Genomic DNA, 14982 nt, shown 5'->3' on the forward strand with positions numbered 1-14982 from the left:
ACGGAACCGCGCAAACCCCGAGCTGGAAGGGACCCATGGAAGGGTAACTCCTGTCCCGCCCAGGACACCCACGACGTTTCCACCATGAGCCTGAGAGCGCTGTCGGAATGATTCTTAAGCTCTGGCAGGGTTGGGGCCGTGAGCACTTCCCTGGGGATCCTGTTGCAGTGCCCGACTACCGTCCGGGTGAAGAACCTTTTCCTAATATCCAACCTAAACCTCCCCTGACACAACTTCAGGCCATTCCCTCGGTTCCTGTCCCTGGTCACCACAGAGACCAGTGCTTCCCCTTGGCTTTCCCTCACAAGGCGGTCTGTACTACCATGAGTAGTTGTGTGCTGTGTAGTTCTTCTTTATTGACTTTACTTAAAGGAAGTGTTAGATTTGAGCTGACGGATTTCCGAACTGCCGCGTGTATGTTCTGCTTTAAAATCCCTTAGCCTCTTGCTGCTGAGCAGAGAAAGAACCAAGAAAGTTCCAAGAGGCGCTGCTCCCTGTCCCCTTGCCTGCCCGAGCGTCCTGCGAAGTGCTGCCGCCTGTAGCTGTGCGCGGACGCGCCGCGCTCCGCAGCTCCTGCGACTCCCAGCTGCTTTCTCTGCCTTGCTGTAAAGCTCATCCATTCTTTGCCGTGTCTTTGCCGAGCAGTTCCGCCCGTGGGAGCGTCCAGAGCCTGCTCGTCGTGTGTGAGGACGGCCGATGTGAAGGACGCGTGTGCGCAGTGTGACCGGTTCGTCTGCCAGAGCTGCAGCAGGCTCTGCAGCTGCTGTAACACGGTTACCTGCTCCTTGTGCTCCACTGTTGAGTAAGTGCTTTTCGAGTTTTGAAGCTTATTTTAATTGCACGTACCCTAAAAGCTGGATGCAGCAGATATCTAGCTCATGCATGTAAAGAACTTAAACTCTTCCCATGCTTTAGCAGCAGTGAAACTGTCTGAAACATGTGAACCAAGATGCCTGTTTGAAGCAGTCTTATCAACCTTAGTGCAACTCTAGTTTAACTTCGTATTTAAATGCTGTAGGAGATAAAAATTTCTCCTGCTTTCCCACCTGCAGTACAGCATGCTGGTCAGTGCTGAATGCATGCACTCCCTAGGAATAATCTTAATTTTTTGCCCTCATAGTTAACAATTCTGTGACACAAATGCTGAGTGTGCTGTGTGGGAGTCCCATGGTTGCAGTTGATAATGGAAGAGTATGCCATTGTTATGTTCCAGAAACAGTAGGCACACTGACTTTGTTTCTTCTGCTTTTGTTTTTTTTTTCCCCCTAGTTATGGTGTTGTGGGAGAGCAAGTTCTCTGCAATGGTTGTTCAATATTTCAAGTCTGAAACTTGATGAAATAACCCTTGTGGCTAAAACGTCCATGAATTTCATGAAGTCTTCTCCTTACAGCTAATCCTTTTAGCATGTGAATTAGTTATGGAATTTCTATGTTTTATATCTTTATACTGGACTTTTAAATATTGTAGCTAAATAAACATTTGTATTTTAAAGCTTTTTAGATTATTTTGAGTCAGCTTTCTCCTTTTCCCTAGCTGTGATATGCCTGTCTGGAAGGGACCACTCTATGCTCTTACCTGGTGTTCCTGATGTGATACAGGATTCAGAATATTCTCTCCACATGTTGGTCATGTTAGGACACACTTTTGTGGGATCAGAATAGAAATCAGTTGCTCCTTCTGTGCTTTCAGGTGAGTGTGAATCCATTCTGGACACACACAACATTTTCTTTGTGAGCTAACTAGGAAAACCAGCCAGGCATGAAGGCTTTTCCAAATAAAACAAAGTGCTAATTCTGGTTAAGTTTTTTTTAAGCTATCACAATTTGTGCTTACTGACAGCTTGAATGGTTTTAATCTTTCTATGGTAACTTTGATAGAAAGAGCAATAGCACACCAGGGTTGGAGTAGAAAAGCTTTTCTCAATAGTTAATGTTCCAGTACCTCCACTGAAAGGTCTTTCTTGGAAAGCAACTTACCTGAATGAGTTGATCATCTGTACCATAAACTTTATGTTGTCCTGAATACCCACTCAGAAATAGCTCACAAAGTGGTCTGAAAATGGTCGATGCTCAGGGGTACCTCTCCATAAACCAGCTCACTCCTCATTTTCCTTTCAAATCACTGCAAAGGCTTAGTATTGTTTGTGCTGTAGGAGTGAAGTAAAGTGCTACTGAACAGCCTCTCTAAGTAGTTTTCTTTTACTGATTTTGCTATGTTTCATAAAAAAAAGACTTTTCATCTGGCAAACCAACTATGCCTAAGAGAAAACTGTGGTGGCCTTTGCCTCAGGAAAATGCTGATTTGAGTGGCTGATTTCAGGCTGTAGGATAAAAGGAATAGATTTGACACACACAAAAAATGAAATCCTTGTGGCACAGCTAATGGTCTGTTTCTCAAATTCTTTGCCTTGAATTCCTGAAGCAAAGCCTGCCTCTCATGCTTCCCAGTCTTCTCAACTGTGATTAGTATGTTTTGGGTGGAATAACCTTGTTTTACCTGTTTTGCTCCACTTTAGCCATTTCTGTTTGAAGAGATGGAAAGGCCCTTGCAGTGCAAATTGAGAGCCTGACTTCTCCCTCGTGGGGACACCTTTATTTGACATTCTGTTGGAGGCATTCTGGGTTTTTGCATGTCGGAATACTGCAGCTACCCAAAGAGAGTGGTAAATGCTCTAGCAAAGGGTGGGGGTGGCTGTTGCTGAAGAGCAGCAGTTCTTCATAGCTGCACTGGCATGGCTTTGGGTGTATAAGCCACAGTGAGGTGCAGGATGACATCCTTTCTAGCCTCTGTAGCACTTTGTATAACCATGCAGACACTTTAAAAGCATTAGTGCCCTTTAGTGTTTCCTGGGGGGTGTCACTTCACTCTCAACCATCTGTGCCAGCCTGGACTGACCATCTGTGCCAGCCTAGATGTGCTGATGGATCTGGTTAGTTTTCCTGTTCTGCGTGTTTTGGAGCCAGTTAAAGTGGAAGACTTCACTGGTTCTTACTCCAGTCTTCATTTTGAGCAACTAAGAAATGTCTCTTATCTTCATCCCTGTAACAAAGTCTCAAGTCAGGTGAGTAGTGAAAGAATTAGTCAGGGTGTGCAGGAATTCTACAGCATTATCTATCTTTTCAAAGTTCTAATAGATGAAGTCAGGATGGTGGCAGATCTCTGGTGCAGTTCCCAGCTGTCAGGTATCACAGAGCAGATAAAAATGTTGCTCCTGTGGCAACATTTAAACCACAAAGCTGAGTTTTATGGATGGGAAGAACCTGTGGCTTACTGCATTTAGATGTTAGTTTTAGGAAAGAGTTTTAAAACTTGGCTTTGTTTCATTTGAAGCTTTAAGCAGTGAACGAACGTGTTTTTCAGTCAAGCATATTTTTTCAAAATGAAACCTTTAAGTATGTGTCTGCTTTTTCTTACTCTCTCCTGAGGGTAAGAGACTGAAAACAATGTTTTGCTTCTAGGCTCTGGGAGAGATGAGACATGTTGTTTACAAATGATTTGTGTTTCAAACTAGCTGATAGAAATGGGTTTTTGGTTCATTTAGTCAGTGCTGTATTTCATAGAAAGCTGTCCTCTGTAAACAATGACACGGATTTCATGGCTTAATGTTCTTATTTGTTATCCTCTAGCTGCTTGAAGGATGGTTGTGCATTAGGATAGATACCCAATGCAGCATGAAGAGCTGGGAGAAGAAAAGCAGGAGGGCTGGAAGAAGGTTAGAGGCTGGAAGGAGCAGGGCAGGAGGAGCACAGAACAGTGTGGCCAACTCTTGCATGGGGTGGTGCTTCATACATATAAGAAATGGGGTTTAGTGGTTACCACATCTGTTTCTCTGGCTTCAGAAGGTGAGAAAACTGCCTGTGTCTACCAAAAGACTCAAATATTATTCAGGAAAGTTTTTTTTCTAGTCCTGCATTTCTCAGATAAACAATGGGAGGTAAGACTGGGGACTGTTTGTAAATCTTTATAATGCCTACAGAAAAAAAACAAACCTGTGTGAAGGGAAAAATCTTTGGGTGAGAGGTACAAAGATTTTTCTCTTTGCCTAATTAACTCCTACTCACAAGGGCTTGTCTGTTGCCACTGATTGTTGAGCTGTAATAGAGTTGCAATACAACACATAGGGTACCCCGAGGACTGTAAAGGAGAGCCAGAGAAATTGTCTGGTTTATTAACTGAGCAGAAAATTGGGTTTAATACTCTCCTTTTTTGTTGTTATTGTATGTTCTTCCCCTCCTGCTCAGTGCAAAGTGTCAAAAATCAAAGTTTGCCTGCTGTTCCAAGGGAAGGAGATCCCCTGAGGAGCCAGCATATTGGTGGGTAAAAATATCCTGCAGTAATGATTTTACAGATGGATGAGAAACTTCTGAGGCCTGTATATCATTACTGGTGACATATGTCTTAAAGAGCAGATCTTTATGTCTAAAAAGAAGTCAGCAGATCTGATCAGGATAAAACAATTTCTTTTAAGACTAATATGTGAGTAAATTCTAGAAATGTGTGGTTTCAAAGACACCAGATATTTAAGGACAGTCTAAAGTGGTAAATGTCTGCAGTAGTCTCCAGTATCTCCACAGTGTGTTAGAACAAACCCACAACATTGTAAAAAGCTCAGTGGAAAGAACAAATACACTTGAGTAGTCTCCTTCAGTAGCATTTGTCCTGGCACATAGTAATTCCCAAATATTTTGCAGTTCAGGCCAGAAGTCTTGCTTTTTTTCCAAGAGGAAAGTGAGCCATTCTACAGGTGATCCAGACAACATGAAAAATAAAAATAAATAAATGTTAGCTCTCCATTCTGTGAATCATGTGTCTTTTGTTTAATATAACCAGCACCTCATCCTCTTCTCCTCCTTTTGTTTTAGTGTCCTACAGATTTGGGCCCTGACCTGTAGCCAATTCATAGACTTTTTGATATTCCTTTCTGAACAGGTGATAAGTAGGTGCAGTTGTATTTTACCTCAGGACAGGGCATAAACCCCAAATTATGCAGGTGAGAGTGAAAGACAATGTCCTTTTTTTCCTTATGAATATGGGTAAGACTTTTATGCTTTGCTTCTGTGCTATGTTTGCTGCCATCAGCTGTGACACTCAGAAGTGTCTGCAAAGGGCTTAAATCTTCTGAAGCTTTCTTTGAAGGGGTGCAGCCAGGAAGTAGAAATGGAAACAGTATCTTTGTCCCCAGTTTTGTTAGGCCTGGTTCTTTTCAAAACACCCAACTGGCCTCTGGGTGGATTGATTAGACAGCAGCAAATGCCAGCACTGTGCAAGGAATAAATACTTCTCCTTCACCATGCTCCCTACTAGTCATTGTGTGATGTCCTTGGGTTTTGACAGGATCAAACTGGATTAAAAACTTGAATCCCAGCAAAACTTACCTGTCATTAAGCTCCCACGGATGGAGTATGTGTACGAACTTGCATCTACTGCTGCACTGTAACTTTTGGTTAGGTGTGTAATACTGTTTGATCATTGCAAATCCTGCAACTAAAAGCTGTTTGTCCTGCCTTTACCTTTCATCTGGATTCCAGGCGTGCTGACGACCTGGACATGAAGCCCTCTGTGCTTGGAGAAGCTCCAGTTGGGATAGAGTGTGACAGAGTATCTCCACAGTTTGTTCCGTGTCTGTCAAGCTTTGTCCTCTGTTCCTTGCAGTGATTTACTATCAATTGTCAGGCTAAGCTGAGATGCCAGCCTACTGCAGGAATGTGTGGAGTTGTCCAAGCAGAGGGAGGAAAACCTCAACCCACCCAACAGCAGCACTCAGCTATGTGCAGAGCAAAACTGCTGCAGCAGCACAGGGACTCCAGAGTCCAACTTTGCAGCACAACCTTGGGTGTGGCAGCTTGGAAAAGGAGAGGGGTGCTGGGGGGCTCTTCCCAGAGAGCATCTTTCTCCCAGCAGGCTTTTAAATAAGGACAGGTAAGGCTGAGAAACACCACCTCTACCCCGTGTTGAGTTGCCCAGTGCTCTTTCCTCCACTTTCTTTGGGGCTTTTCATTACTGAGAAGGGGAAGGTAGCAAAGCTTTGAACATTGTTTTTAGTAAGGCAAATTGGTTAACCTATTAAAAGTAGCCAAGAGGCCTCAGAAAATGTTAATGATTCTTTAAAAAATAAGTAGGAGCTATGTAATTTAAAGACAAATACTTCTTGTGGAAATTGGAAGAAAATTATTCTAAATTACTTTTTATTTTACATTATTATAATTGCAATAGTGTGAAAGTGATCACACACTTTGTATATTTTAATAGCTAACACACACACATATATATATAACTTCTTTTTTTCATATAGATATTTTATATTGATAGATAAGAAAATACCATACCTTTTGCAGTGGATTGCATTTTGAACTGCTACAATTGTAATGCAAGCTTTAGTATTTGCTGGTGGTGTGTATTCCGGGTTTTTGCTATTTTATTTTCTTCCTCTGGGGAAAAACTCAGCTGGAATCAAAATATTATGTCTTACATTTTTATTACAAGTTTTTATTTCTCATGGTTGTGATTTGCATTAAAACCCTGTGATAGATGTTAGGTTACTTATCTCTTGCAGAGCTTATAATTGCTTGAACATTTTGTGGTTATAGGATTTACTTAAAATTTTAGGATTTATTTAATTGTATTTTCTTACATTGTTTTACTCAAGTGTAATAGTTTAAATCACGATCCACTTCTCATTTGTTCTTTAAGATGCAGATGTTTTTCTGTTTCTTCTTTCCCTGACAAAGACACAGTTGTAGGTTTTGAGGGCAGGTGTCCCCTTGATAACCTACACAGCCATGTCAGAACCCCCATGGTGTCACCAGGTACTGTCCTGATCTGTTCTGTATGATTTCTCTTAAACTTGCACTGAATTTCAACAGCTGCCAGCGGCTCCTTGTGCAGAAGTGCTCTTTAATCTGATTAGGGGCTTAAAATAAAGCATAATCCCTCCTCCAACCTTCGCAGCCGAAGTTTCATCTCCAAGCCACAGGGTGGCAGCGCGATGTTGGTTTTGTGTCTATTGTTACCCAAATTCTTGGGGTTTTTTCCTCAAGTCCTCAAAGCTCGATTGGTACTGTAATAATTGGACTGCAGATTTGGGGAGGAAGTGTGTTTAAAAATACTCCCCTCATAAATCTGTAGGACAAAACCAAATGTTCCCAAAACAGATTTTTGGGTTTTTTAATCCCAAATATTTTGTACCATCCATAAAATATGGCCTGAAATTCAGAACAGACCATTTTGCTGCCTGCAGAAAAGAGCACAATGTAAATCAAATGCAAAAGCATAAATTGATCACATTATTTTTTCCTTTGAATTCTAACATAGCAGTATGACAAATAAGGTTGTTTATATGCCAACATGTAAGTTATGCCGCTTTTTTCTTAAAAGCCCAACAACAAAAAACAACCCCCACCAAAAAAAACCCAAACTGAACATTCCTATTACACAAATTTTTTTTGCATTTAATTAACATATCCTACTCAAGTTCCTTCTCATAAAGACATGAAGGAGTACAGTGATGTCCATGCCAAGAGCAGGACTGTAAGGCTGGACAAGGAAATGTGTAGTGGGGTGCTGACTGGCAGTGGCACCTGAGGGATGGTCCTGGTGGTGGTGGAGAGAAGGTGAGAATTGTGCCAACCTTTGAGGAGAACAATTTGGGGGATGATGGGCTGATCAGTCTGACCTCAGTCCACAGGAAGATTGTAGTGTGAATCCTCACAAAAGCTGTGTCTGGCTCTACATCCAGGCACGAGAAGGGTGAGAACACAATTGGAAACAGTCACACAGGTTTATCAATGACCTATTACATCTGACCAACCTCACTGGCTTTTTTGATGAGATGAGCAGCAGAGGATGAGAGGAATGCAGGTGTCCTCACCTGGGGAAAGGCAAACCTTGTTAGGCTGCAAGAGCAGGGGCAGCACAGACCCCCTTGTGCCAGAGATCCAGAGCTGCTACTGCTGCTCATGAGGCTTTAGTGGCCCTGGGGACCCTGCAGTGCAGAGAAACAAGGGAACAAGAAGCTTGGCAACTTCCAGGTCACATATGGGGCACATCTGTTCTCTTCAGAGTCTACCAAAAGCACAAGGATTTCATGATTTTTTGAGGACTGCAAGGCTGTGTATTGAGGTGTGGTGCTTTTGGTTACACTTAGGAGTTTATACTACTGTTGAAACTCTTCAGCACTCTAAGATCTGCTGCCTTCTTCTGTTCTGAGCATTGATTGCTGCTGGCAGAAATGAGGAACTGGTACAAGGCTATGTGGCCTGAGTATGTCCACTCTTACATCCTGTTTACTCTGCTAGAACTACTGATATGATCAAACTTACTCATATCCTTAGGTGTTTTGGTGGGATGTGCTGTAGAGTGCAGCATTTTGCAGAATATTGATTCCTGAGCCTAAAGAAATGATTCAATTTTCAACCAAGTAGTTTACATACAGAATTTAATGCACTTTTATGTATCTCGTCCCAGTGAGTTTCATTTTTGGAGCTTGGTTCTCCCACGCTTTCTTGCACTGAGTAATACCTCCCCAAATGAGTAATCTGATTGTTCTGATTTCGCTTTCCATGATAGCAAGATTATTTACTGCCCCAAAATAGATTTTGAAGTATTTTAAATGGAGTAAAAACAAGCTTAGAAACCTGGGACTGTGATCAGTTGGGATGACCAGTATAAGGAGTTAAAGTACAGTAAAATGTAAGGTTGAAAATATGTAGTCAATGTACAGATTTTCATGGTCTCCTCCCAAAAATATTAAAAAAGAAAGCCAGCTTGAATATTTCCTTCATAAATTGTTTCTTCTTCTTAAGTGGTTTAACTCCAGGTTGTTCTGAAAGTCCTCACTTCTCTGAAAGTGAAAGAACTTTGGTCTCAGTTGGGTGTAGTCGCCTGTACTGCTGCTTACAGAGCTGGCTTGAAGAAATTTGTGTACTTAGGTGGGTCACAGGAATGCAGGAGCTTTCTTGCTCAGCTAGGCCATGGAGTAAAGAAGTACTACAGAAAACTGCTTTGTGAGTTTGGATCAGCACTGCTGAACACTAACTTCTGTAAGTCCTGAAAATACTTTTTGTTCCTCACCTATTTCATACTGGAGTGTGCTGTCTCAGTGAGACCAAGAACTAGAAGTTATTGAACATCGAGTTAGAGGAACTTTCTTTCTACACTGGTATGAGACTTCACTCTGTTTACTCTGTGCCCTCTCCTGTACCCCCCTGTCATGTTTGGGATCACTGCTAGAACAGTTTTTCTTACATCTTGCACTGACTTTGTCCCTTCTGTGCTGATGCTGCTGATAAGGACACAGTGAGAGCCTGTGCACTTGTCTTCCCCTTAGCACTAAACAGTTTCCCATTTGTGAACTGCAGTGCTGTCCTTGTTCTGCTGAAGAAATCATCAGTGCTCGTGATGCTGTCCCTTCATTGCTGCTGCTTGTAATCTACTGCAAAACAACATGATTTGGGGTTCTTCCATCTTTTCCCTAGTGCCAGGCATCGTGGCAAGTGCAGCTTCATGCGCAGGAGTTGTGGCTCTGAGCTGTACCTCACATGTCTGTGGTATTAATTCCACACATGGTCGCTTCTGCCCAAGTTAAATGAAAACTTCCACCATAACGAGTGTTGCCAGAGATGAGAGTACCCTTTAAAGTTCAGTGGCATACATCACTTGGACATGAAAACTAGTTCAAACCTCAACACTTGTTCTCTGTATTTTCTCAAGAATTTCAGTTCTTGTGAGGCCTTTAACTTAGAATATTTTCTTAGTTTGGTTAACTCCTGCTACCATCTGTTGTTCAGTAACAACTTGGAGCCAAGGCGGCTGATGGAGATCTGAGTTCTCCTAGATCAGCACTTGGCACCACGAGCTTTTTCACAACCCAACAAGCAGTTCCAACAGCTGCATGCATGAATCACTTAAGTTATAGTACCCTGCAGCACCCTGTAAGAATGGGTTTTGACAATCTGGTCATATGCCACACAAGCAAAAGTGCGATGAACTGAGCTCCTTGGAAGGTGTGACATAAATTTAAGATGATTATTTTGATACATATTTTAATGTAACATGCTCCATGGTTCATTACTGTTCAGAAAGTTTTGGGACTACCTAGATTGCATGTAAGAGTTTATAATTACTGAAAAAATTCAGTGGGCTTGGGGGTGTGTGTGTTTATTTGTTGTAGCAAACTATTATGACACATTCCCTGTGGTATTTCATATTACTGAGAGACAGTTTGCCCCAGCAGTGGAACAGCTCTTCACATGCTTTTGAGTCAGTCTATATTTAAACCTGTCTCCAGCAGTATTTTATTTCAGTTGTTTTACTCTGGTTTGCCTAGCTGTGGATGCATTCTTGATTATGATCTGTGTTTATTGAAAATTTGCTGTCACAGAACCACAGTCTTTCAGGTTGTAAAAAACCTCTAAGATTATCAAATCCAACCATTAACCCAGCACTGCCAAGACCAGCACTAAACCCTGTCCCCAAGTGCCACATCTACACAGCTTTTAATACCCCCAGGAGGGTGAGTGACTCCACCATTCCCTGGGCAGCCTGTCCCGGTGTTCACATGTGCTTTTCCACAAACACTGCAGAACATCCTTTCATTCAGAGCTTGGCACTGCAAGGGCACCTCTTAAAGCTTTGCAGAAGGCTTGTGTGGATTCCTGGTTGGTTTCGTAGCAATCAGCCTGGTGTCACTGGGCAAACTGGGCTGCACAGCTGAGGATCTGCCCCTGTGTGTCATTTGTGTTATGCTCTAGTGGTGTCATTACTTGTTTAACGATAACCATGGCTTTGGCTGAGTGTTTCACACGAGGCCATTTACAAAGAATTTATGGAGTCCATATGTTTGGATTTCACTTAGCTGCCCAAATAAGGGGGGAGGGAGAAGAATGGAGGTTGGTTTTATTTTGAACCTGCATCTGCAGACTAGCTGGAGCCAAGCAGGGTAACTATAGGATGGGACAGTATCATCCAGGAATAGGGTGTTAAAACTTCTTGGGCAACTTCCACAGAGCTGCCTGGCAGGAATTCCCCCTCAGTTCCTCTAAGAAAATGAGATCAGTGGGTACCCAGGGGACAATGTGGGCTGGGTGCCAGAGAGGGGAAGCTTTCCATGGTTCTGCAGTAGGATGGGAAAAGACATGATTAAGTCTTGAGTTGAAAGAGTTTTATCAATATTGTTGAGTTGTTACAAGCCTTTCACACCACTAGAAAAGTGGATAAATTGGTCTCAGGATGTAAGGCTGCAGACTGAGGCAGTGAACTTGAGGATGCTGAAGTAGCTTGGTTTTAATTTCCCACATTTTAAAGAGTTGTTAAGCGTCTCTAAGAGTTTTAAAGAGAAGATGTAAATATTTTCCATCAGCAATTTTCAGTTAGTGTCTTATCAGGTACTTAACTCTACATTTATAGAGAACTCTAGATAGGTTGAACTTGATAGTTCATACCACAAAGCAAACCAAAGTGAGATAAAGGACAGACAAATTTTCTGTTTTGTTTTCCCCAGTTTTTTTACATTTATCAGCTGGAAATCCACACAAATTTAGGTATGTCCTGTAACAGAAATGGATGCCAGACAGTAAGGGGTAACCAGCTATTTTTTTAAAGCAATCAATTCTCTTCTAACTCTACTAAAGAAGCAAGAGTGTGTGACAAAAGGCACTGGGCAGTTATCTCCTCCTCTTACCTGTAGCAGAATTGATATTAAAAATATCAATAGGAATAGGAAATCACTTTAAAACTCAACAGGAGACTTGCTTTTTTCTTTGTTTAGGCCAGTATTTCATGCCAAAATACACCAGTGAAGAGTCTACATGAAACTTGAGGACCTGGGTCTGTACAGACAGTGTAAGTGTTCCTATGGATTTGGGTCAGATGAAGTCTCCACAATGACCCAAGGAACATCCAGCATGAGGAAAATAATTATTTAAAAAGATATTCTGTCAGTTGATAACAAACCCTCTAGAAGGGACTGCAGAAGATGAGAAACAGGGAAAGGCACAGAAAAAGAATGAAGGTGAGGGAGGAGGAAGGAATCCATTGTTTCCTGTCTGCTGGGAAGGGACAGGAGAATGATGTCATAAGACAAAAGGCAAGTAAAGAGAACTGGAATTCTGAAAAAACAGACTGAAAAAAGGGAAAAGGGACTCAGTAGTGCAGGCTGGACTCTACAGGTACCACCCAGCAATCTGCATCCTACCTCCGTGCAGCGGAGAACTGAAAGACCATGTCCATGTGCCAGCTTTTTCCCTGCTCCCAGGAGAGGAGATCTGCTCAGCAGAAGACAGATGGCATTGCCATTGCCTGTGCTCCTGTGGGGGCTTTTTCCAGATGGGGAGTTGGAAGCTTCTTTGTGCTGCTCCAGCCTTCCTGTGCAGCAGCCCTCGGGTGCTCAGGGCTCCACCAGCCTGCGTGCCCAGATCTGGTGCTGCTCAGACGTGTGCAGCTCAGCACTGAGAAAATTGCAGCTGAACCCATTAGGAAAATAAATGGATTTATATCCAGGGTTTTCTTCCTGGTTGAGGTGTCCTCGTTGACTTCTCCTTTCTTGTAACATGCACCTGTGTTTTCTTACTATTGAGAGATTGCTAATAAAAGCTGTTACTGTCAGTGATCTGAAAAGAAAGTTGACACAACTGTTCTGCACAGGGGAAGCCCAGACAGCCCTGTGCCACTCACACACTGACCACCAGCCAAACTCAGTGCTTTCCTGCATTGCTTGGATGCCTCTCCTACCTCGAACAAGGCACAACTGTGACAGGTTTCTCAAAGTTACCTGAAAAAAAACTGGGCAGTCCAGGAAGCATCGCCCTCATTACAACTCAATTTGCTGCTTATAGGAATTTTTAAGAAAAGATCATTTTAAATACCATTAGCCACCTTTGATCTCCACTTCCTTCGTGCTGAGCAAGTCATCACAGAAAGTAAAACTTTGCAAAGGTAACCTGATTCAAAGTTTTACAATCAAGTAAAGGAAGATACTAAGTTTAATCCCTTTATCTTAGTTACACATTAAATTTATGACCTCACCTGCGTAAATAAGTACATTTTGATCTGCTTTCTTCCACTTCCCTTCCTCTCCAACTTTCCAGTCTGCAGTTGCTCCAAGAGACTTTGTTCTCTCTGTTTTTACTCAGTTTAATTTTACATGCATTACTGGATGGTCACCAGGTATTCCTGTCTTCCTGTTTAGTTTCATTTCTCCCAGTAATATCAGAATAAGGAACAATCACAGCAGCTAAACACACCAAACAGAAAACTTACTATGTGCTGCAACCATCTAAATAATATCACTCCATTTTTAATTCTTGAAGTTTGTTGAAGGGCTTATGTTTTGATCTTTCTGCACATCCATAAACAGTCACTGGAGCAATTTATCAAATTATGTGAGAAAAGTTCATTAGCTATTTAGAAAAAAAAAAATCACTCAAATGCTGTATTGACTCCAGCCAATGTGTGGGAGAAGGTGTTGGAATTGTTCTCCAAAGTCAGATCTGTGCCCCACTAAATTAAAATAAAAACCCAGTTTCACAGTAAGGAGCCTCTAAAGCGCAGCAAGTCCTAATTGCAGAGAAGGATGACAGAATCACAAAATAAGCCGAGCTGGAAGGGACCTACAAGGATCATCAAGTCCAGCATGCTTAAGAATGGATTTCATGCTCCTTTTAATCAAATTTTGATGAACTCTCAGGCACTCTGCTGAAGATCACAATCACTATTTTTTGTTCTGATATAGATTTTCTCAGTACTACACAACTTCCTGGCTAACAGCATCAGTACTGTAAGGACACAGCAGCACAAAGGAATAGATACAAGAGTTTACCAGTAACTAAAGATCACAACATTTGGGGTAGGGTTTGTGTGTCCTCTGTGAAGAATTTTCACTCTAGCATAAAAATAATTTTATCTTCTGCAGGGAGAATGTAGTGTATGTGGAGAATTTGAGAGACCTTGAGAATCCAGAAAATACAGCAAATGCTGTCTGTGTTGCCACTTACCTTCTTGAAACAAACTCAAAACTCTGATGAAATGCAACATACAAGCAGTTACAGTAACGAGACAGAGGACATGAAGAAAGTGTGGAAAGCAGGGTTACATTTAACACAAAGCCCATCTCAAAACCCAGTTACGGGCAAAAAGCCCCATACGAAGCACCACTTCAGCGAAGGGGAAACAGAACTGAGCTATGTGCAGGCTGAAAAACCACAGAGGGAAGTACAGTTTTTACACGTGAGGACCTTGATTTGGTCCTCAAGAACCCAGCACGCTCACAAAACCAGGGTGGTGACCAGCAGTTACAGTAACTAAAAAAAGTGTCAAGCACTGTAACAAAATGCATTTGTTTAAAATGACTTCGGACAGAGCGCAAGCAGTCATCACCTGATTAGAATGCAGCATATGCTGCAGCAGACAGCAGGCACACGTCTGCACACTCAGCTGCAGGGGGATAATAAGCTCCTACAGGCACTGTGTGTTCCTTGCGCGTTACTCCTCGTGGCAATTAACCTCCCTGCTATTAAAAACATCGCGCTCAAAGTGGAAGACAAACACACTCATTTGCAACACTGAAGAAACAAGATCCTTTATGTTCGCCTGTTTCAACTGTGTTTTTATCTCTGAAGTTCTTCCAGATACAGTGAAATAAATCAGATCTCCTAAGTTATCATTTCCCAAACTTCTCAGGCAGAAGATCCATGTGAGTCTCACAGGCACTTTCTGTGTGTGGGCTCCGCTTCTGCAACTCTTGTCTCCTTGGCGTTTGCACACCCGCTGTGGGCTGTGACCTCTGATCTGAGACCACCATCCTACAGCCAGCTACTGGAGATAAAAATCTGTTTTGGCATGTGCTCTCTAAGAAGCAAAGGGTATTTTCTCTGACAAAGATTGAAAAGGCCCCACAAACACTCAGGAGTATGAGAACACAATGCTGTTGTACTGAGCACTTCAACACAGAGACACAATCCAAAGCAGCAAAAAAAATTCACCATCGC

General features: G+C 42.2%; 1 long non-coding RNA gene across 1 annotated transcript; it reads left to right on the forward strand.

The window, feature by feature from the left end:
- On the forward strand, positions 1-1505 carry LOC103612189. Its single transcript, XR_552310.2, has 2 exons — positions 1-802; positions 1270-1505. It is a non-coding gene; the product is annotated as an uncharacterized LOC103612189 (long non-coding RNA).
- Positions 1506-14982: the final 13477 nt, after the last annotated feature.

The sequence above is a fragment of the Corvus brachyrhynchos genome, unplaced genomic scaffold (genome assembly GCF_000691975.1).
Source record: "Corvus brachyrhynchos isolate BGI_N302 unplaced genomic scaffold, ASM69197v1 scaffold1, whole genome shotgun sequence".
Taxonomy (NCBI): Eukaryota; Metazoa; Chordata; class Aves; order Passeriformes; family Corvidae; genus Corvus; species Corvus brachyrhynchos.